Source organism: Misgurnus anguillicaudatus, chromosome 15 (genome assembly GCF_027580225.2).
Source record: "Misgurnus anguillicaudatus chromosome 15, ASM2758022v2, whole genome shotgun sequence".
In the NCBI taxonomy this organism is placed as follows: Eukaryota; Metazoa; Chordata; class Actinopteri; order Cypriniformes; family Cobitidae; genus Misgurnus; species Misgurnus anguillicaudatus.
In genome coordinates, this window is record NC_073351.2 from 5,605,298 (window position 1) to 5,628,944 (window position 23,647).

Here is a 23,647-nt window from a genome sequence, read left to right on the forward strand (position 1 = left end):
CATTGTGTATTACTAAGTTTTTGAGGGTTCACCTACAGTATAGACATACTGGATCTTAACAACTCATTGTTAAAGTTGTTGATCACTTGTTTTCAGTCCCCTTTTCTTTATTCTAAATCTGTATAAATTAGTTCCCAGTCAGAGGAACACAGTGGCTAAATGTATAATTTGTCTGGTAGTCTACCTGTTATATCAACCAATAATATTAACCTATAAGATTAGCAAGTCCAGTGGATTACATGAACATGGTGACGGCAGCAGCGAAGGTGGCTTGGAATGGAGTCAAATTCCTGGCATGAATTATTGTCCCAGTCTCCCTCTGGTGATGACGCAGATGTAATGCATATATATCCAATAACAATGCCAATTTATGCAAATGAGCAGTGATGCAATGCAGCAACAATAATTTTAATGACAGTGAAGATCATGTGATCTACTTTAGATTCTGTTGTTGAGTTGAGGAGACTGGGAAGTTAACATTTCACTAATCTAAATGATTTAGCTCTACAATGAAAGACTGAAGAATATGAGTTTCCTCATTTTTAAAAATGTACTTACTATTTATATAGTATATATAAAGTTTATAAGAGTTATTTTGAGTTATCCTGCAGCTCAGCGGGTGTTTCTTTAGCTTTAGACAACAGAGTTAACTAACTTCGAGTTACAAAGAGACAAAGAGGTTTTAGCGAAAATTATTGTAAAACATTAAATGTGTTGGATCTAACAGCACACCTATTGGGATATGAAATGTGGAAAAATGAATCAGACTTTGGTGGCATTCCAAGTGAATTTGCTTCATGCATTGCTAATCGATCTGGATCTTAACATGACGTATTATGCATTGCTGTGATTTATATACAAACACTTTCCCCTCTAGTATTCTTGGTGGCAAGAAAACAGACGGATTATTATTTTCTTTCTGTCAAAAAAAGTAATTTGTTATCAAAAGGTTGCATTCAGTTCCACTGTAGGCCTTTAAAATGTCATGTTTATAGTATCCTCTGTCACTCATACATTATATAAAGGTCTGTGCTATTAAGGACATCTTAAAGACTTCCATTGTTTTCATATCAAGCTGATAATATTATCAATGGCCTAAGCTAGCACTACACCTCCCATGAACTTGTGATTTAAACACAAATGTAATTAAACAGACGAAAACACAGCCACATGCATAACCACAACATTACTTTTAATTCACTCTAAATCTGCCAATAAAACCACAGGGCCCACCGGAGCCGTTAAAACGCATTTAAATCTGTGGTGGATGATAAATCAAATACATTTAAGGGTAGATAGAAAACAGCTGGGAACATTTAGGGAGGACACACAGTGTGAGAGAGACAATTGTGTAGACTGATTATTTAAAACTGAAAATCTGCCGATACATGTAGGACGAAATACATTTTTATAAATAAAGAAGATACTTTAAGATACTCTGATATCTTAAGATATCTTTGATTTTTTTTATTTTTGGACAAACTATATCATATACCCTATAGTAACAAGGTACTATAAAGTATCTCTAAATTGATCAATATGTCCAATGCCCCATGTGGTCTACCATGTTGTTGTATATTGGCTCTTATGTGGAAAGCAAAGACATTTTCTTGTTTGTTTATATTTGATATTTTCCATAGTAATTCTGTGAGGTCACTGATGTAAAATGGAGCAGCAGCATCCACTCAAGAATTATTCAACCCAACCGCACAGCGAGGTCCGAGGAAGAGAAGATTTATAAGAACCTCTGTACTGAGCACTTTTTGCTACATGTTCCTCAGGGTCAGGCAGCCAGGTGGAAAATGGAAAAACAGCCCATCTGCAATATTCATTGGAATAGTTTTAAGTCTCATGTGAGGTCAGGGGTAAACAGCCACCTCACACATAGGCGCAGATGTCATTTCATCTCTGCACATTGACTCGCAGCCCCCGTGTCAGGACCCGATAAACCTGTGGTCCGGGAACACTTCTCTGTCTGCATATACATATATGTAACAGCCTATCATTAAATTTCATGAATAAGAGATGATGCAGGGAACTGCACGCTTAATCATTAATGATGCTGAAACTGACATGGCAAATATTAATTTTAGGCCTGCTGTGTTATAATCTGGAGAGGCATCCGAAGGGCTACTGGTTTATTACTGAAATGAACGCATGCTGCCCGACACGCTGCACGATTCACGCTTGTACAGGAAGATTAAAATTTTATCAACAGCTTTTCCTAACAAAATTCTCCTCAGAAGAATTCATCAAAGTTTAATGTCCTCAGCGAGCACTGGCTGATCTCTGGATTGTAGATTTAATTTTACAGCAGAACTTCACCAGCTAAACGCAAAGACATAGCTGTAGGCTACAAACTGCTGTAGGCAACAATGGATTGTACTTACGTTACGTCATTTGTTTGTTTATCTACTGCTTGAATTTCTTGTGGTTAACAGCATCAAATATGCATTAAATACTGCGAGAGCTTCTTAGAATAGCCCAATTCTGATAGTTTTAATATGTTGTTTGTCACAGTCTGTGCTCTCTAGTTACTGTTTATATCAAAAAGTGAATTACAGTACAATTCCCAATATGATGAAATGCTATACTATACTGTAACTGGACCGAACTGTACCCGAGTTTGAGTGCCCCCTGAACCTAATAACTAGTTTGGTCACCCTTAGCAGAAACAACTGCAATCAAGCGTTTGCGATAACTTGCAATGAGTCTGTTACAGCGCTGTGGAGGAATTTTGTCCCACTCATCTTTGCAGAATTGTTGTAATTCAGCCACATTGGAGGGTTTTCGAGCATAAACCAACTTTTTAAGGTCATGTCACAGCATAAGATTGAGGTCAGGAGTTTGACTAGGCCACTCCAAAGTCTTCATTTTGTTTTTCTTCAGCCATTCAGAGGTGGACTTGCTGGTGTGTTTTGGATCATTGTCCTGCCGCAGAACCTAAGTTCGCTTCAGCTTGAGGTCATGAACAGATGTCCGGACATTGTCGTTTAGGATTTTTTGGTACACAGCAGAATTCATGGTTACATTTATAAACGCAAGTCTTACACGTCCTGAAGCAGCAAAAAGGCCCCAGACCAACACACAACCACCACCATATTTTACTGTTGGTATGATGTTCTTTTTCTGTAATGCGGTTTTACTTTTACGCCAGACGTAATGAGACACACACAGGGGGGGAGTGGGACCAAAAAGTCTTCCAGGAAACTTTGTAGACCACTGGCCCTCCATGGTAAAAAAAAATTACTAAGGTCTCATATTTGTAGTAAAACTAAGGTAATACAAATCGTAATCAAAAAACATTTTCATAGTAATAATAAAATCATACAATCATGGCTAATTTTCCTAAATGGTAACTATACAAAATGATACCTGTTTGAAAGACGGGGATGCGCACTTGTCAAACAGCTATTAAAAAACAAAGCGAGGCCAAAGACGAACGTGCTCATAAACAGGAAATAATATATGGAATAATGTGTGGATCGTTGAATAACTATAAAAATACATTTCCTTTAAATATAATTTTTGTCATATAAAGTTTTGAGAGATAATGTTTTTTCCACTTTTATTGCTTATTTAGACTTGTTAGTGCGGTTAACAGCGTGTTTGGCGCATTTACCTCAGAGTTTATTTCAGTAATATTGCTGTTTTTCCCATAATAATAATACAATTTACATGTCAATCCTGCTTCCTTGTCTGTTTATTCATTTTATTACGCTGTTATGTTATGTGTAGATATTTATTGCTATATGAGACGTTCATTGCCGTTATATGAATACTCTCATCTAATATTCAAATCATATGCGGAATAATGTGTGCATCTTTAAATAACTGTAAGAATACAGTTCCTTTGAAAATCATTTTTGTCAAAGTTTTCAGAAATAATATTGTTGTGAGGATATGTATTGCCATATTGCCGTTGAATTGGCTACTCTCGTCTATTATATGGAAATATATAATGTCATGTGGTATACTGCAAAGTTACCCTGCAAATTATTATTTTTTTGGACACATCAGGCCGCCAGACGTGCAATGTATAACTATTATCAGACCGGCCCTCACGGCCTCTAAACACTACAGGCCCACCGGGAAAAGTCCAGACTCTCCCGATTGCCACTCCGCCCCTGGACACACACCTTGTCACAGAATATTTTTCCAAAAGTCTTGGGGATCATCAAGATGTTTTTTGACACTCAGCAGTGGTTTTCATCTTAAAACTCTGAAACATACAAATCCTGTGTAATTCAACCAATCAGAGGACGACTTTCGATGCTGCTGAAGTGTTTCCAGACAAGTGCCAGTGGACGCGACATCGGAGCCTAAGACTAGGCTGCTTACTGTAACTTCACCAAACAGCTGATGTTTTACAGTAGATAAATACACTTTTCTTCAGACATAAAGCATCTTTACTGATGATCATGAAAAGTACAAACCACATTGTAATAGATGTATAGTTAAAAAAGTTATTGTCTCACCCTCATGCCATTTCTTTCTTCAAAGTCATGTTTACTATACTGGAATGTGTAGTGACATTTAAACCTGCTCTAAGCAGCTTGTAACTTGTATAGCCTCTGTTTAAACAACACTAAAGGTCTGTTCATTCATGAACATGAATAATTATAGACATTTTTCAGTGCTGCAGTAACTGGAGTAAGGGTGCACATTCACGGCCACATATGCTGCCTGCAAAATATATCACTGTGGTATATATTTCCTGTCTAGTGATCCTGCCCAGCGATGCAGAAGTTATAGATAATCACATTTGATCAACAGGACCACACATGTGTGAAATTAACCCTCATGTGTGCTTCCTGCTGCTCTCACACATTGTTATACATATTCATAAGAGAGGAAAATCCAATAAGGAACATGTCACAAGAGATTGAAGGAAATGACCTCTACTTTCCCTTAAACGGAAACATTCACAAAACTTACCATGACATCATTCTCTCTCTCTCAGTTACAGGCAGGAGTGTTGGCAACTGTTTATGCATTTGCGTGCATGTATGCAGGGCTGCGTGTGTGTTTGTATGCATGAGATGCTTTCGCTGCACCAGTCCCTGTCACCATAAACTATGCAAGACATTAAGATTCATGAAATCCGTGACACACTGTTTCAGGCTTAGTTTAAAGCGCTCTACTGACATGATAAATAACACGCATTTGTATTGCCAAAGACTTCGCAGCCACAGATGATGAGAATGGGGATATAAAGTCAAATAAAGTACCAAAAAAGTCAAATAACAGTGTAAAGTAAAAACAATACAGTAATATACAATTATGAGGGTTTAATTAATGATAACAATGTAGCAAAAATAACAAAGAAATAAAAGTAAGTATAGTAACAACATACGTAACATACATTTACTAAAACGTGTTCTTATAAATGGGACACATTATCATTCTGTAAATCTACATTAAATAATCACTATTTAATGAAAATGTATTTATTGTGCACCGAATTTGTCAATGACAGAGCTGACATCTGTTCATTAGTACACTGTCTGCTTGAAATTAATTTATAAAAAGTTAACCAAAATGCATTTCTAAGCTATTAAGGAGAACAGCCCAAGTTCTCCTTAATACAAATATGTATTTAAATGCAAAATCTTAGATTTTTATTTTGGAAATACTGACGTCCCAAAGGCATGTTGTATCCTAAAAGTTGTATCTGTTAACATTAGTTTATCCAGAACTAACGTGAACGATTTTATTGACATAAACTCCTACAAAACAAACATTGATTAAAATTGAAAACTAGATTTCTCATTGTATAGTTCAAAGCTAATGCATTTACTAATGGTAACAAATACAACCTTATAGTAAAGTGTTACCACACTGTAAAAAAATGCAGCATAAAATTTCAACAATTTAATTATGCAAGTCAATTCAACCTACTTTTCAAGTTTTGCCTTGTGATAAGTTGACATATCTTATAAAAACAAGTTGAAATTGTTTAACTTAAATATACACTTTGTAATCTCCATGCCGCTAGAGGGCGCACGATCAAACAGATGGGGACTCGAGTTTGAGACTCGGACTCGAGTGCAACTTAAGTCGCACACACAGTGACTTCAGACTCGACTCGAGCCGCGCGACTCCTGAACAATGTTTATTTTTAGGAAACGTCTGATGAGATCGCTGTTACTCCCCTTGCTCCGTTACCTACAACCTGCCCACGGCGTACGTGCCTTATCTGCTCCGCGAACATACATGTCGACTGCACCGGCCACTGCTGTGCAATTCATCTGAAGCTTTGGGTAGTGCTGAGACGGATCTGCGGTTTGGCTCGCATGCGATTCGCGGATCAATATGCAATTTTAATAGGGTAAGTTTATCATTAACGTGTTTCTAAGGCTTGCAATTGTTTAAATGGTTAAACAATTTAACTGCAAAAAAGCGCTCAACTGAGCAGACTTCTGTACGCACATGCGGTTAAAAGTGTCCGGTCCAGCTCCAGTCAGGTCCAGAGTTGCGCTACTGCGTGTCATACTGTAGTTCATTAACATACATTTGCTGAATAGAGCAATGAAAAACAACGTAACGTTTTTATGTGATACGACTGTTTATGCTGCATCTTCTTCCTGAAGCGCTGTTTAGAATTCGTCCTCCGCCTGTGCACATACAGAGAGAAGTGTTTCAAAAGTTAAGCCAACATTAAATCTTTCTTATCCTGACAGGGCACATACACACAAAATGATCTCACAGTATTCTTTTTCTAATAAAAACATTTGTTTATGTCTTAAAAAACCAGTCAGAAACCAGCCTGGGCTTATTTGTTCTTAAAGAGACAGTAACCTTAATTAACCTACTTCAGTCTGTGTCATTTATGTTAATGAAACAACCCAAGACAAACAGAAAATCACTTCTATTGCTATTAATAGCAATAGAATAATAATATTTAATTTGTACAATAAAGACAGTGTTATGATCCATTTAATTTAATTTCTGTACCTAATGCTAATTTTAGACCTTACTTAATGTGCAACTTTGTTCTTTTTTATAAATGTTTGTAATTTCTTTATTTGTTATTAGAGTTTTATTTGTCACAACGAGACTTGAGACTTGACTTGGACTCATCTCAGAGACTTGTGAGCATCTCTGTTATCAAAACAATAACACTGATATAGATTAATGACGCTCTGGAGCAGTGTGGAATGATGGGATTTGTTGTTTTTAACTCAACCACTGATGGCAGTTGACGGATGAAGTAAAGTATTCAGGTTTTATAATGTTGCGTTTGATGACATCATTTTATTTCATTATGTAACGTTTTATGTAATGTTCAAAATGTTACAGCACAGAATTAAGTGTTCAGATCAACAAACTTACCATAATCAAGTAGTTGAAAACATTTGAGATATTGTTAGTAATCAGCTGGAATAAATATATAACACTGGCCTAGTGCTTTTTGGATATTTTACTGCAAATATTTTACAAATTTACCTTTAATTCATTAAGTTCAAGTAACATAAATATATATGATATAATTTTTTACTGTGCAGGATCATTTATTTGGCCAAGAATAATAATACTTTCATCATTTACTTACCCTTATGTTGTACAAACTTGTTTGACTTTATTTCTTCTGCCAAACACAAATGTACGGAAGCCGAGAGAGGACATGCACTATTATTATTTTTGCTTACTTGTTTTTTCATGATCACGACTTAATTTCTCGTTATCTCGAGATAACCAAAGTTGTTTTCTCGTGATCTCGACATAACAAAAGTTGTATTCTTGAGATGTGATTAAAGCTTACGGGTACTCGATAGAACATGTTGTTTTGTTTGTAAACAGCAAAAGCATATTTTGCTAAATTAGCATGGATGAACAAATGAGATTTTACTTGGATCAGAGATTCGCTCAAGCTGAAGTAGATGTCGTCAATATTTACAATTTTACAGTGGTGAATTTATTGACCGTCTTTAAGTTACTCAATAATATACACGTTTCTACATTTAAATGGAATGACTTAAAGTCAACAAACAGTCACAAAACCAACGTGTTTATGTGGTTGTCAGCTATAATGCACACTTTTTAGATTTTTTATATTTATTTAAATAAACTGTTAAATACTATTGAAGATAGAAACGTGTACAGTATTACTTTAGAGATGGTCCCTAAATTCACGAACATGAACCGTCCAACTTTATTTATTTATTAAGTCTATCGGCTACACATTAGCTACGCGTGCGACCCCAACTCATATGCATTAGCAGTCCACTTTAAAATACACTAAATATTATGGACAGGAAATTACATTATGACATTTGGATTACCATGTCAGGATAACGAGAAATCAACTTTTGTTATCTTGAGATAACGAGAAATTAAGTCGTGATCACGAGAAAACAAGTAAGCAAAAATAATAATAGTGCATGTCCTCTCTCGGCTTCCGTACAAATGGTTATGTTTTGAAGAATCTTTTAATTAAAATAACATGTGAATATGCATTTGTCAAGTCAAAACCATTGACTCTTGCTTGTTTCCTAACCAATTATACAGTAGTATACCAAGTTCAAAACATGCACACAAAAGCAAAAAAACTGGATTTAAAATTGTCATTAAATCAAAATTTTGGTATGTTTTTCATGTAAAGTAAGAAAAGAATATAGCGCACAAACAATGTGAACACTTCTGTGTGTCAGGGTAAGGTGGGTGATGATGGTGAGATGAAGATGATGGAAATAAACTTAATGATACTTTAATAATAAAACACAAACTGGAACATATACAGGAATATTATAGGAACTAAAGGTAACAGTTCACAAAAACAACTTTTTATTTGAATGTTTTAATGTGTTGACACAAACGACTTTATTTGAATGTTTCATTGATACAAGTAATTAGAAAATAAATGCATAGCAATGTCATTTCTTGATGACGTCAGGAACCGTTGAATCGGTTTTTGAAGAGAAGAGCCGGTTCACGGAAATGAATCAGACTTTGCATCACTACAAGACACGATATACATACACTAAACTGCACAGGAAACAAGACAAAGTTAACACTAGCAAAATACTTTTTAGATATACACTGACATGAAACAAGACTGGAACCATGAAGAGACAAAACGCACGTGTAAAGAACATCAAACACAAGGGCTGCGTCCGAAACCGCATACTGTATAGTAGGTACTGAATTAGATGAAGTACCTACTTACTTGGCATTAAAACAGTAGGTACTGTATAGTATGAATCCTGGTAGTAAGAATGAGATTCGGACGTACTACATCCGCCATGTTGCTACATCACGTGACATACGTCGTCATCACGTCATGTCATTTCAGCGCGAAAACAGCCGCGTGCCTCTTCTTCTTCGTTGGATAACTCCTCGTCCGGGGCATCATGGGATAGTGCAGCGTCCATCGTAAGCACACTGCAAAATCTAACCGGAAGTAGTAGGTCATCCGGGTACTTTTCGCATACTGTTTCTCGAATACTATGTATTCGGACATACTACTCGCCTCGCCTACTGCTTTTCGCGTACTATATAGTATGTAGTAGGCGGTTTCGGACGCAGCAAAGGACATTAAATAGGGAGAACTAAATGACACACACCTGAAAAGAATCACAAGTAAGGGATCGGGGAAAAAGTGACGAGACCCGGGAAATGCGGGGTCAGAATAAACCAATACTAAAAACCACGCATCTCCCACATAAAACATGAAACTATTAGAAAGACTAGATATAATTCCAAAACAAGATTCTGACAGGATCCTGACAATTGTATTGTATGGTAAGGAGCAGTGTAAACCTATGACAGTATTTTCTGTCTATTAACTAACCTTACAAATCTATTAACATTCGGCCCCATCTCTCGCTCACTACAGTATTTTAATAATTTATTATATGATTAAATTTTAGCTGATGATTTGTGATTTTCTGCTGCCACAAAATATGTAAACACAGCTCAGAGTTTAAAAGATTACAGCTGAGAGACCAACACAATCTTTCTAATCTTCTAGTTTTGCGAAGTAAACATGAGAAAATATGGCAGTTATTATATGCAAATATTTTTCTCTCAATGGACAAATACTTGGACCAATGATGGACTAATCTTTCACAAACACACACAGACAGATTAGCATGAGTGTCTTTCTTCCTTATTTTTAACAGGACTGTCTTTGCTTTTTTAAACGAAAGAACTGTAGTATTAACAACTTAAAGGATTTAAAAGGAGCCATTGTAAAAAAGTAAAGAAAAACTTTGCGAGACAGTGAAGGTGAAAAGGGAATACTTTGCAGTTACACTAAAATGATAAAGGTTTGATTTTTTAGGGTGAATTATTCCTTTGCAATGCTGTTATAGTTTTAGAGCAGACCTCCAGTTTCTTTAAAGGAGGATTATGAAGACTTTGACATCTTCATCTGTGCTGTGGTTTTTCAGGACTGGGTGATCAATATGTAATTTTTGTTTAAAGTCAGGAGAGAGGGTGGAGAAAGGGGTGGATATCTTTGCCTTTCTAGGCTCTCAGGGGACATTTTGATTTGTGTCCTCACGTTTTCTCCTTCACATCAACTTTGGAGACGCCAGGCAACTGAATTTACCAGGACAGCGATACAGAGAAGACAATTAATAAATCAATGTTTTCTCTCTTTCATCACACCCCTCCTCACTATCAGTCGATCCCTAAAGTTTGGGTCTCTGTCTCTCTGAGGACCTGTCGTGGGGCAGGTAAAGGTCTCAGAGCTTAGATGAGCAGCCAGACAGACTGGCGGGTGTTATGCAGACACTACAGGAAAGAAACGATCATTGATCCAATTATCCGCTAATGAAGGTGAATATAGAAGTGGGAGACACCCACACGTCTACATCTTCTAATATTATCTCGTCATCAGAAATAGACAAACATACACAGCCTTGTGGTCAGGGCATTGGCAGATACTGTAAAACACACAACAAGCTTTTGAAACTAAAGACTAATGTACAAAGAAAACATACTCAAAGTTATATTTTGAAACATTTACTGAGCTATTGAAAAAGCTGTTAGTCCTCTGAAACATATGAATCTCTAAATTCAGTTTTTATATACAAACTGAAAGCTCTAATGTTGTTTGTACTTGAAAAGTCAAGTAATCTTGGCTAAAAGATTGCATTTTGAATTGATAACGTAACAATCTTAGTTCAATTAATTTATTAACTAACAACAACCATAAACTGAAAAAGTGCAAGTGCATTGAACTTAAAATTATCAGTACAAAATGTCACAACCCATATGGCAAAAAATAAATTTCTATGGCCAAAAATATGTTTAAATTATATGATTAATACATTTGAATTCGAAAATATATTTAGTTTTAACCTTCATATATCAACATATATTTCAAAATGTTTTTTTGTAGGGGCCTCAAATACATATCTTATTTTACAACCTATATGGCAAAAATATATACTTTCCTGGCCAAAATAGAAAAGTTTACTATAGTTATATTATAGCTATATATATATATATATAGCAGTTGAAAATATATTTAATTCTAACGTTTTTAAACCTGTTATGTTTACAGGTTATAACATAAACAAAGTTTTTCTTCAAGTGCGACAGGAATATAAATGATTTAAAATATAATTAATTTTAAAATATATTTCAAAATATACAAAACATCTACAAAAAATATATTACTAAAAAAACTTTTTATATTTTTGGCTTTTTATATTTTCAAACATATTTAACTCTTTCCCAACAAGTTATCACATCAATTAGGAGAAAACATTTTTATAGATAGGATAAAACAGGTTTTTCTCGTTTTGTTTGTTTGTTGTTTGTGTGAAAGCTAGGGATGCACCGAATCCAGATTTTTTAGGTTCGGCCGAATCCCGAATCCACCGTTTAAGATTCGGCCGAATCCGAAACCGAATACCGAATCCTACTCGCATCCTTATTCCAACACAGTAAAACACATTAATGAAGTAAAAAACGTCCACAGCAGTGTATTTTTCATTTTATTTAATTTAAACTGTACATTATGCCAGGATGACAAGTTGGAAAAACTATTTTGACAATTACCATAAGCCTATGCATAATGAAAGCGATGCGTTGCGACACGCTCGTTTTTCCAATAAGCAAGCAGCTCCGCGCTGAAAACTATATTTAACTTTGAGTGAGAAGCTCCGCTCGTCAATGTCAGTCTTCACACGGCCGTCCAATTACAGTGGACGAGGGGCGGGACATTACCACAGCAACCAACCGGCTCACAGCTGAAGCATCACAACTACCAAGCGCTCGGCTGAAAAACAGCTGGCATTTGGGGTCCTCGAGGCGTTTTCAGCGGTGTTTAAAAGTTTTGGTGTGTCCAGCTGACCGAAAGAAAAAGCTTATCTCCACGTCAGCACCCGATGTGTGTAATCAATGGCTGCGTGACGTCGACCAGCGTAGCGCAAGCCTAGGGTTCGGTTCGGTGGAAAAAAAATCTAGGATTCGGCCGAACCCGAACCCCGCCAAAAAGCCCAGTATTCGGCCGAATCCGAAACCGAATCCTGGATTCGGTGCATCCCTAGTGAAAGCAGAGGGTCTGTTCTTTCATTTGATATATTTGTATGTTTATTTAATTTTTTTAGAACAACATTTTCCTGAAAGGCTTTTTGTGAAACTTTTGTGAAAATCACAAAACTATATTTGAAAATATATATTTTTGCCGCATTAGAGGAAATAACCATAAGTCTTTGCGCCTAAACATATTTTAATTATTTACTTTCAAGTGATCAGTGTTTGTTTTGGTATGGACCCTATTCAACTCTTCAACTCCACTATAATAAAGATACATGTGAACAATGCCATTTGTTGTGTGCTTTTGTGGAGAATTAAGTTCATTTGTTGATTGGCATTGAGTCAGTCATGAACACCTTATTACACAAAGTTGAATGACAATTTAAGTTCAGTCTTTGTGAATTCCAAGGAAACTTAGTTGTTTACGTGCACTGTACAAACTCCATGTTTGGTGATCTTAACAATTTAAGTTCAGTCTACATGACAACCAAGTGAAGTGAACTAAACAAGTTTTTGGGAGACTCAATTAAATTGAGGGAACGAGTTTACTTAATCAAATGAGTTCAGTCAACTTATTTGGGTTTCAGTGCATACACTGCGGGTCCCCTTACATGGAAGTCGCCATTTTGCGCCACCGTGTTTCTGTAGTAGCCCCAAATGGACAAACTGGACTACAGACCGTGTTTTGTCACTATATTGTCTCACAATGAAGATTTTGTTCTGTGGCGGGTACCGTACAGTAGTTTCACTATATATGTGACACTTGCGCAGAGTATAGCTAACCTTTAACAGTATGTGCATGCACATGCTTGCACCAACGCTATCTCATGAGAATCGTACATATTTTACGAGTTGGCTGATTTATTCATACAATCACATTCATACGTTTTTGTACGATTTGCCTTGACCCCTGTGAGGTTGGGGATAGGGTTTGGGTTTTGCATGATTAACTTTGTATAAATTCATACGAATTAGCCAACTCGTAAAATATGTACGAATTCTCTTGAATTCAGGTTGGCTCGCACACATTCAGCTTCAGTTCAAGCATGCAAAATAGGAAAACTGTTGTGATGGCATGTCTGTCTGAGTGCATAATATTGATAGAAGTTTTTTATTTTTTTGCTCTGCTGTAGCTGACAGCTGTGAGTGAATGTTAATAACTACATTCATCTGACGTCAGTTTTAATGCCTCTGTCGGCCAGATAAGACTCGAACTGTCATACCTGCTAATTACAAAACAACACACACACAGATGTGCGACACAAAAAAACTAAATCCATAATTGTATCCTCTCTTATTCATCTCAGAGTATAAACAGCAGGCTGCCAATCATTTAGGACTAACGCTAATGCTAACTTTCCTTGCTAATGACATGTAAATTGGAAAATAAGGCACATTTACAAACAGGAGAAAAAACAGACCACAGTGTTTGGGAGGACTACAAAACCATATGTTTTATATGTGGAAAAATAAATAATAACTAGGATATTAAATTAAAGATAAAGAAGTAAGAGTTTGGTTCCAAAACAATTTTATTTATTGTGCATTTCAATTAATATCAATCAAACTGCAGTTGGTTTGTTTTGATTTAAGCCTTCATCACAAAAAAATAAGTAGCACAATAAAACACAATAAAAACATGAAAACATAATAATAAACATGTTTTGACAAAAATTTAAAAACTGAGTTATCTTGTTTTGAAACCAAACTCTTCATATGTTTGTGTATATAAGTGCATATATGTATATACTTTTATAGTTAAATAGTCTTTTAAACCTCTTCTGAAGACGCTCACTGTTGTACGTCAGATTTTTAAAGCCGTTTTCGATTTCTCTTTGAAAAGGAATTTTCAAAGAAAACATCAGTTAAATCCCCTGAGCTAGGAAAAGCAGCTCTGAGGAAAACTTACATTTGGGAATACATAAATGCTGTATGTTATGAATAACAATGCTTTCTGGGAAACCTCAAACACAGTTATACACAGTTAAACAGTTATTTGAAACTTAAGATTAGTTTTCTATGGCTTTGCATGTGGTTAAAACTTGAGCCCTGTTTACATCTGGCATTAACATCAATTTCTGGTGATGATCAGATCATATGCAGACATATTCAAAGGTGGTCAGATAGGCATGTCACATTTGTAACAGAAACACTACTGTGTCCCAACATTGAATATCTACCTATTTAATTATTATTCCAACATAAATATATATTTTTATATTTGGCTGACTTTGCACAGAAACTTTTAAATCAAACATTCGCATAAGAATATTAATAAACCCGCACTCTAAAAATTTTTGTGTTATTTCTATCATTTTTATTTTTTTATCCAATTATTTAATTACTTAGAAGCATATCTATGCATCTATTAATGTCATACTAACAGGGAACTATGTATTTGCACTGTTAAAAATAATAGTCTAAATATGTACTGTACCCCGACTGTCCATGGGCGGTAACTTTCAAAAAGTACAGCTTTTGACCTGAAGAGTTCATATTAGAATCTCAATGGTATGTATTGGTACTAAATGTATACATATTTGTACAAAATGGTACATATTAGGACCATTTAAAAGGGTACCAACCCAGAAACAGCTGGGGTACATATTTTGACCATTATTTCTGACTATTCTGATTATTCCAACTACAGGTCTTCTTGGGTCCAAAGAAATGTACCCGACCTGAAATGACCTGAATCACTTTTTACATGAACCCGATGTGCATAAATCATTTTTTTTTTAAAGGGACAATATGTAGTTTTATTCATAAATATGTCCTCATTGTTGTCAAATGACCTCTGGCAATGATCTGACTTTTCTTTGTAAGCTTAGAATTTCTTCTCTTTATTTACATTAAACTGTAAGTCCAAGGAGGCTTCCATGTCATTCCGCCATATTGAAAAACTATAATAGCAGAGAGGGACAAAAAGCACTGGCCTAACACAACACGTTTTTGTTCAGAACACGTGAACCAGCTGAAACGGACAAGGAGATCAGTGAGTACATAACGGCTACCGTAGTTGCAACACGCATTTGGAAAAGCGAGGCGCTAGAGAGCACTATACGTTTGAATGTAAAATTCAATTTCACCACTAGATAGGGGAAAATCCTACTTATTGTCCCTTTAAAGACCTGACCCGAGACAAACCAGACAAAATTAGACTTGAGTCTGAGCCAACCAAGTGACAATTTTTTTAACCCGACTGGACCCGAATGTAAACAGCACCAATGTGTGTGCAGTCTGCACCAGTCTGACAGAAAGGAATCCAATTTGGCCCACTGCTCCATTTATTTTTATTTGTTATCTGACAATAACACCAAGGTAACCGCTTACAGTGTGTTTTCAAAATTAATTGACAGGTCTGTCTCAACGGAAATTAACCTACCACACAATTTTACAAGCTCTCTTGGCAAACAGAGGAGGGGTTGTAAAAGGACTCGATGCACACACGTGAGATAGTTCAGGTCTTTTCGGGTCCGTTTGACAAAAACACATTCATTTTAAATTACCCGAGGCCCCTAATATTATACCCGACCCGTCCGAGGCACACATGAAACTTTTAGACCAAAACCCGCTCGGGTCTTGGGTTGGAGTCGGACCTGGGTTTTCGGATCTAAGGGCGGTTTCACATTTGGTGCGATATCCTGGTCCGAACCCGAGTTCGATTGCTCCCCCCTCCCCATGCCCCCTATGGACTGTGTTCACATATTATTTTTGCATCTGAACCGCGGTACGCTTGCATCATCAAGCTGCAGCCAGTGTGTACTCATGTTGCTTGGCAACCTCTGTAAACGAGAAGACGACAAGCGTGATTGACGAACTGCAAGCAGAGAGATGATTTCTGAATGCCTCCGCAAAAATTGACGTCGGCAGACAGACTGTTGTCATCAAAACGACTTTAGTATGTTTGCGGCAGACAGACGAAAGTGTGGTTCTGTATTATTTCTTTGAAAACAAAACCAAAGGTTTAAAAACTAAGAACAAAGTCAAGCAAGCATTCTATGAATTTTGTTGTCAAGGTAAGTGCACGCACACAAACACACACGTCTGTTTTGGTGGGAACTTCCATATAATACGTAATTAACAGCAGTTTACTTCCGCAATTTGGTACGATTGCGCTTACATCAGCAGTTCACATGAACCAGACCACCCTTTTTAAGCGGACTCGAGTACGTTTCGCGGGTTCTCACCCGAGTTCGGAAGACAGCGTTCACATCATCCTAATGTACCGAACTCTGACGCCAATCTAACCCGGGTGCGCACCAATAGTGCTTATGTGAAAACGCCCTAAGTGGACCTGTGAAGACCTCTAGTTCCAATCACAGAAGTTTGCGATGCTGTTTTAATCCAATTGTAGTTTCAACTTACTTTCTTAAATTTTAGATAGTGATGAGCTGCTATTAAAAAAAAACAAGTAAAAATTAAATGATTTGAATATTTAAAGTGGAACCAAATGAACTGTCATTTGATTATACTTAAAGATGAAAGGACATAAATAGTTTATTAATAGGGACTGAGAGTGAACAATATCTAACTAAAAATAAAGCATCATTCTGAAAAAAAAAAAACATTTATAAAGTCATACATTATTTTTTTATTCTATATGGGTTACGGTTAGCTTTATATTAAAAGTGTACTTTCTTTTATCAAGTGTATTAGTCGTGATGTTGCTGTTATTAGATGAATAAAGGCAGATGACAGTAGAATCCGTCTGGTCACTGACCTTTTCTTTTGCTGTGAAGATTAAAGCTGTAGACGGTGACATTCACCATAAGATCTAGCCCCTTACGCAAGCCATGGCCTACTTCAGCGACGGAGCAAAATGTAGCCTATTCTCCTCTAGAAAATGAGCTGACATTTAACTACCATTTTCTATCTTTTGTGCTGACAGAGAGAGTTCAGGCAATGCCAGCCGCAGCAGTGCCCCCCGTCTGGAGGTGGGATTTAGTCTTCCATGGGGTCGGCCCGCATGGGGAGGAGGTCAGGGTGGATCATACCATTTCCTTTGATGGGGATGATGTCTTCTTTGAAGTTTTATCAAAGACGGTACGACTTTAACAGCATTTTCTGTGACAATGCGGACAATAGCTAAGCTAGGCTCTTATCTAAATACATGCTGTGAAGCGCAGAGACAAGACAGCCCTGTCAACAAAGCATGCTACAGACAGACTCCTAAATAAATGCACAATAAAGCACAATGGCTCTTTAGTCATTACTGATACGAGAGGAGCTCCTTATATATTCAGAGACGGGGGTCAGGTGAGGTGATCAGTATCTTTATGAGCTTGTTAGGATGAAGTCAGTTCCACACAATGGAACTTCAATTGGTTCACTCCATCCAAGCATGCGTTATGGTATACTGTAACATGTTTAATAAGCCAAGCAACACTGCTATTATTCCTCATAGTTGTGGTTAATGGTTTGAACAAACCCCTAAATTGTTAGTATTAAAGATCAGTATGTAGCTCACCCATTCACACTTTAAACATGAATGATAACTCAAATTGGGCTGCTTAATGGTCGGATCATAAAACAGGTGAAAACAAGACTCACATTGAATGAGGGACTCAATGTAACCGGGGCATAATGTGCTCTATTCATACCTACCCGCCACTAGGGGGCACTCGTGTTTACGTGATGCATAGTAGAGTGCACACAGAGGAAGAGTGTACTACATAGCCGTTTCCCAATGTCAAGGAAGGATCCTCGGAAGCTAGAATTTCGAGGATGCTACGTCATCGACGTCCGTCGAAGGACTGTTCCAATGTCGAGGATCCTCGAAATTTCAGCCAAGGACTGAGTCCTTCGTTCGAGAAATATCCCATATACAGGAAAGGATGCAAATTTGTATCCTTCGCGCTCTTCACGCCCTGAAATCACCCACAATCCTATGCGCGCAGCACCGAAAGCACACCTTTCAATCACGCAATGACGTAATGACGTGCACTTGCTAGCCTGTTCCATTTAACGTGTTCTCCGAATGCTTAAAAGGAGCCTCGCCTAGCCTCTGAAGGAAGTGACTTGTAAGGATTACTCCTGGCAAGGAAGTATCCTTGACATTGAGAAACGGCTCATGTGTGTATTGTGCTTGTTCATAGCTGTCTGTAGCTGAGCACATGAGCAGTTGTGTGTAAGATTAAAAGCAAACATCAGCCTTTCTTAAGGAAAGGAGGAAAGTCCTGCTTGTGTTTTGCTTACCATCTTGTGCATCACGTATTTGCTGTCTGTCTGCAAGATATTTCCACGTGGATATACACATATCTAATGTGGTGGAGATTGAGCGTGAGTGTTTATTTAACGAGTTTAATTTAAGTTGCATGTTTTATTATAATATTCGGGTATTTGTGGAAAAATAACAATCCATTTTCTCTTTGACTGAATTATATTAGAGGGGAGAACAGATACACGTGTGTCAGCGCCTCGTTTCATGTTACAGCGTGTCACAGAGTGAGTTCATTTATTTTGTTTCATATTATAAATGTTTTTGTGCATTTAAAGAAGAGAGAGAGACATTTTGGAATGTTTATATTATGTCAGCAATAAATATAATTTGTTAATAGGCTAAATATGAACATTTTGTTACAATGATTGACACTGTATAAATGATTAATGAGGTGTAAACTGGATTCAGTTCAGATTTATTGAGTTAAGTGGCTAATGTTTATGTACTATGAATGTTTCTGTGTTTTGTCTATATTACAGAATAGCATCCAAAAGCCACTACCGTTGTTTATAGGGGTATATTTCATACAGGGCTATTCTTGTATGTTTTGATTTATTTTCTCTGTTGATTTGGGATCTTTATAATCTTGAGAAGGAATGTGATTTAAGGAGTAATGTGTATTAACCCTTTCTAATCAGCCGAATTTCACCCAAAGGGAGTGTTCAATAGTTGGGCTACTGTTTTATTTGTTTTATTTATTTTTCTTTAAACTGAATAGGCCATTGTAACTAAATATTTACATTGTATTTGGAGCTTGTGTTAATTTGATCTCTTTTTATATTTCTTGTAAACTTGGTTTATTATAATATACTACACAGGGGGAAATTTCACAGTCATTTAATGCTGTGTTTTCTCTTAACTCAGTCGGAAATAAAGAACCCCTGTTAGATGTATGGCTGTGCTGGAGTCTTTGTCATAGTGTGAAGGTTTACACGGCCACATCAAGTTTATGTTTTTAACCAGAACCAAATAGACACTTTGAGTGGCCTCTTTTTTTTTTACTAGTAATCAAATATGTAAAAATCACCCAGAAACCCTAGCAACACCTTAGCATCCTACCGAGCTCACTTAGCATTCCTACTAAAAAACAGCTAAAACCAGTCTAAGACTTTCTTTTCCGTGGAATTCTAACGGATTGGTAACTCAACTGTTTTGTCCTATTTTCTTACCAATGTCGCTTTGGTTTAAGGTTAGATTTACATAAAATGACATCCTTACCCAAACCCAACCAACCCCAACGCCAGGCAACAATTCTTTAAAGTTTAGAAAATATAAAAGAATAAATCAGAAAAAATAGTAACCAAAAAATGACATACTAATGCAAACACCAAATCTAACCCTAAACCAAAGCGACAATGGTTTGAAAAAAGAAAAAAGCAGTTGAGTAACCAATCCGTGAGAATATCACGGAAAAGAAAGTCTGTGACAGGGCCACGGAAAAATGCGGCGACCCATGAGAATGCCACGGAAAAATGAACAAAATATTCTGTGACTATCCCACGGAACATTGTAAGATCATGTTGAGTTTTAGCTGGTCATCCTGGGAGACCAGCTGACCCCCTAGCTGAATCCAGCTGACCCACCAGCTTGGCCAACTTCATCAGCTTTGATTAAAGAACATAAGCTACTTTTTAAACTCGACCAGACCTGCCAACCAGCTTAGCCAAGCTTCCAGCCTGGTCAAGCTGGTTTAAGCTGGTGGGTCAGCTGGTCTGCCAGCCTGAGCAGCTAAGACCAACTAAAAAGTTGCCAAACCCATCTAAAACCAGCCTACTACACCAGCTTAATCAGCTAAAACCAGACTGGGAGAACAGCTAAGCCAACTCGCTTAGGCTGTTCTTTTCAGTAGGGATCAGCATAGCAATACTAGAAATCATTTATTAATCTTACTTCAAGTTCATTTCAGCATTTATTAATACATTAATATGCCAGTCATCCTTTCTGTGAAAAACACTGTGCTTGTTGTGTTCAATGTTTGATCAAAACTGAAAAAAAATCTTTGTTTAATTTACGTGATAGGAAAACTAAAATGTGAATTTGATTGCGGCTGAATTCAGAGGAAAATAAGAATGACTAACATTGAGTTTGAAGTGAATAGTTTCATTGCAAAACGAGATAAATCCATAAAATTTTTGTCAAAACATGTTTATTATTATGTTATCATGTTATTATTTAGTTTAATGGTGCTACTTAGCTGTATTTTTTAAGTTATGAAGGTTTAAATCAAAACAAACCAACTGCAGTTGCATTGAAATTAATTGGAATGCACAACCAAAAAACGAGATTTCTGAACACTTAAAAAAACGGTGCTTAACTCATTTTGAAACGAAACTCTTCAAGTGTTCTTGCAGAGCATTTAAGGAAGTAAACAATCTTTGGCAATATCCAATAGAACATAAAAAATGTTCATAAGTGACAATTAGACTGAGAGCTGATTAACTCTTACATTCAGAGCTGGACAACAAAAGCCTTAATGAGTCTTATTATATAAATCAGGGGTCTGGAAGGCTACTTTTTATTTGTAGTCTACTCAAAACTATGTACTTTTTAACGTGTACTTGTTGATTTTTATTTTTATTTTACTTATAAATATGTTTTATCATTGTTTAAAATGTTAACATTCATAAAAGAAGCCAAGCTTCTAACATATATTAAAAAAATATATGTAATAAATAAATATTACAATTGAGGCTATTTATAGAATGTGATTTGGCGGGCAACTCACAGAGTTTTTGCCTGCCGGCACCATGTTGGAGACCACTGATATAAAGTAATGTTAGATAATAGCTTAATTAAATGCAGCTTGCATTATCAAAAAAGCATGTTATATCAACCCCAACATGTACACTATTGTAAGGATTCAACAATATAAATAAATCTGAAAATTGGCACTATACGGCACTATGTGCTTAGAATAAGCAGTACCATATTTAAAATAGTAGTACAACATAATAACAAAGTCATTATTTTTTATATTTAAAAGTACTGTATGCTGTAAAATACAAGAATGCATAGATAAAAATTTGCATTTGAAAACATAATTGATGCCAACCTGGAAATTTTAACACCAATTCCCACTTTTAACAAGTTGCCTATTAGCTTATCATGGCAGCTGTTTGCCTGTGACTTCTGGCGTCCTCGGTTCCTGCTGATTGACATGTGGGTGTGCTTTTCCTGGGGAAGTGCTCATAAAAGAAATTATACGTAACATTTACATTTACACGTATTCGAAAAAACTTTCCGAAACTTGTACGAACCCTGGCGAAGTGCATTCGGCACAGAAATACTCTGTCACGTGGCCAACTGCTTTTTTGACACTTTGCCTATGTTTAGCATGAGGAAACCAACTCTTAAACTACTGGCAAACAGCTGCATAACTAGCTACTGTTTACAGTGTACACTTCTACAACAACTACATTGGTAAGTATAAAAAAGTAGTAAATTCTGAGTTTACTGAGTCAAATTTTGTACTGTAGCTAATAGTGAATATGTGTTCAAGTGTTCGTGTTTTGTGAAATATGATTTTTCTGTTTGGCATTATTTATTCATACTTTATTACACTGTCTGTATTCTTCCCTACAGAGGAGATCAGAATCTTGCAGGTCAGCATTAAGTTTTAAGTGGAACTTTATGTGAATGAACCATATAGAGATGTTTTCATTTCTCATTCTGGATTAGACAGCGAGAGTGTTGAAGATGTCTGTATGATGGAGTGGACTCAGCCTTGTGTTTCAATGCTAACAGCATTAGTTTTATCTTACCCTGGTAAAGGATCTGTGGTGGCGACGGTTCCACTCCGTCAGTCGGCTCCTCATTAGCTGCCATGGCAACCTGCCAGCTTAAACCAGTCCAGAGGATGTTAAACGTAGATCCCGGTGGGACGGCACGCTTCCGCTTAGATAAATGGCCATGATCAATCTCTCGTCTGGTCCAGTGCTGTTGGGAGAGCTCTCTCTCTCAAAAGTGCCGCTGAGCTGTCATTGATCTGGACTAAGTTGAAACAGGACAGACGTCTCAGCAAACGCACACTTTACTGCTAGCACACGGCAATGAAATAGAATGCAGGAGATATGTTAACACCCATGATTAAGTTACCTAGCTCATTAAAAATGGGAACGTTTTTGTATTATACATTCATGCATAGTACAACGTTTTTAGATGTTTCTGTAAATGCGGGTCTCTTTGAAATCTTTTTGACAACATTCTTTGTTTGTATTTAGATCTAGTTTAGCATAGCAGGGTTCTGACAGTACATATGTTTTATGTGGGAGATGCGTGGTTTTAGTATTGGTTTATTCTGACCACGCATTTCCCGGGTCTCGTCACTTTATCCCCGATCCCTTACTTGTAATGATTTCCAGGTGTATGTAATTTACTTTGTCCCTATTTATTGTCCTTGTGTTTGCTGTTCTGTGCACGTTCGTCTTGTCGTATATCCTGTTGGTTACCTGTGAGTACTTGTTTAAATTTAGTCTTAGTCTGTTTAATGTTTTGTTTAAGTTAGGGTTAGTTCAGTATCGTGATTTCCTGATCTTGTTTTGCCCCCTCGTGGGTTTTGATATTTTTGTTTTACCCTGTTTGTTTAATAAATTCCTTTGTTGTTAACGTCTGCATTTGGGTTCGTGTCTTGCGTGTATAAATCCTGACACTACTGTTATAGCAGAGCAACAGTTTAAGGACATTTTTAATTGAAGGAATAATCCACTTTCAACAAACAACAATTCTGATAATTTACCCATTTCATCCAATATGTTTATGTCTTTCTTTGTTCAGTCGAGAGGAAATTAAATTTTTTTTAGGAAAACATTCCTGGACTTTTCTTAATTTAATAGACTTTATTAGACCTCAACAGATTACAGTTTAAAAGATGGCTCTATGATCCCATTCGAGGCATAAGGGTGTTGTCTAGCAAATCGATTCTTATTTTTG

General features: G+C 36.6%; 1 non-coding gene across 2 annotated transcripts; it reads left to right on the forward strand.

Annotated features, from left to right (window-relative positions):
* Window positions 1–18,172: 18,172 nt before the first annotated feature.
* Window positions 18,173–19,607, forward strand: LOC129416949 (uncharacterized). 2 transcript variants are annotated; one of them, XR_012357788.1, is made up of 3 exons: window positions 18,173–18,777; window positions 18,885–18,942; window positions 19,198–19,607. It is a non-coding gene; the product is annotated as an uncharacterized protein (transcript). The 2 variants fall into 2 exon arrangements; XR_012357787.1 differs by having other exon boundaries at window positions 18,885–19,607.
* Window positions 19,608–23,647: the final 4,040 nt, after the last annotated feature.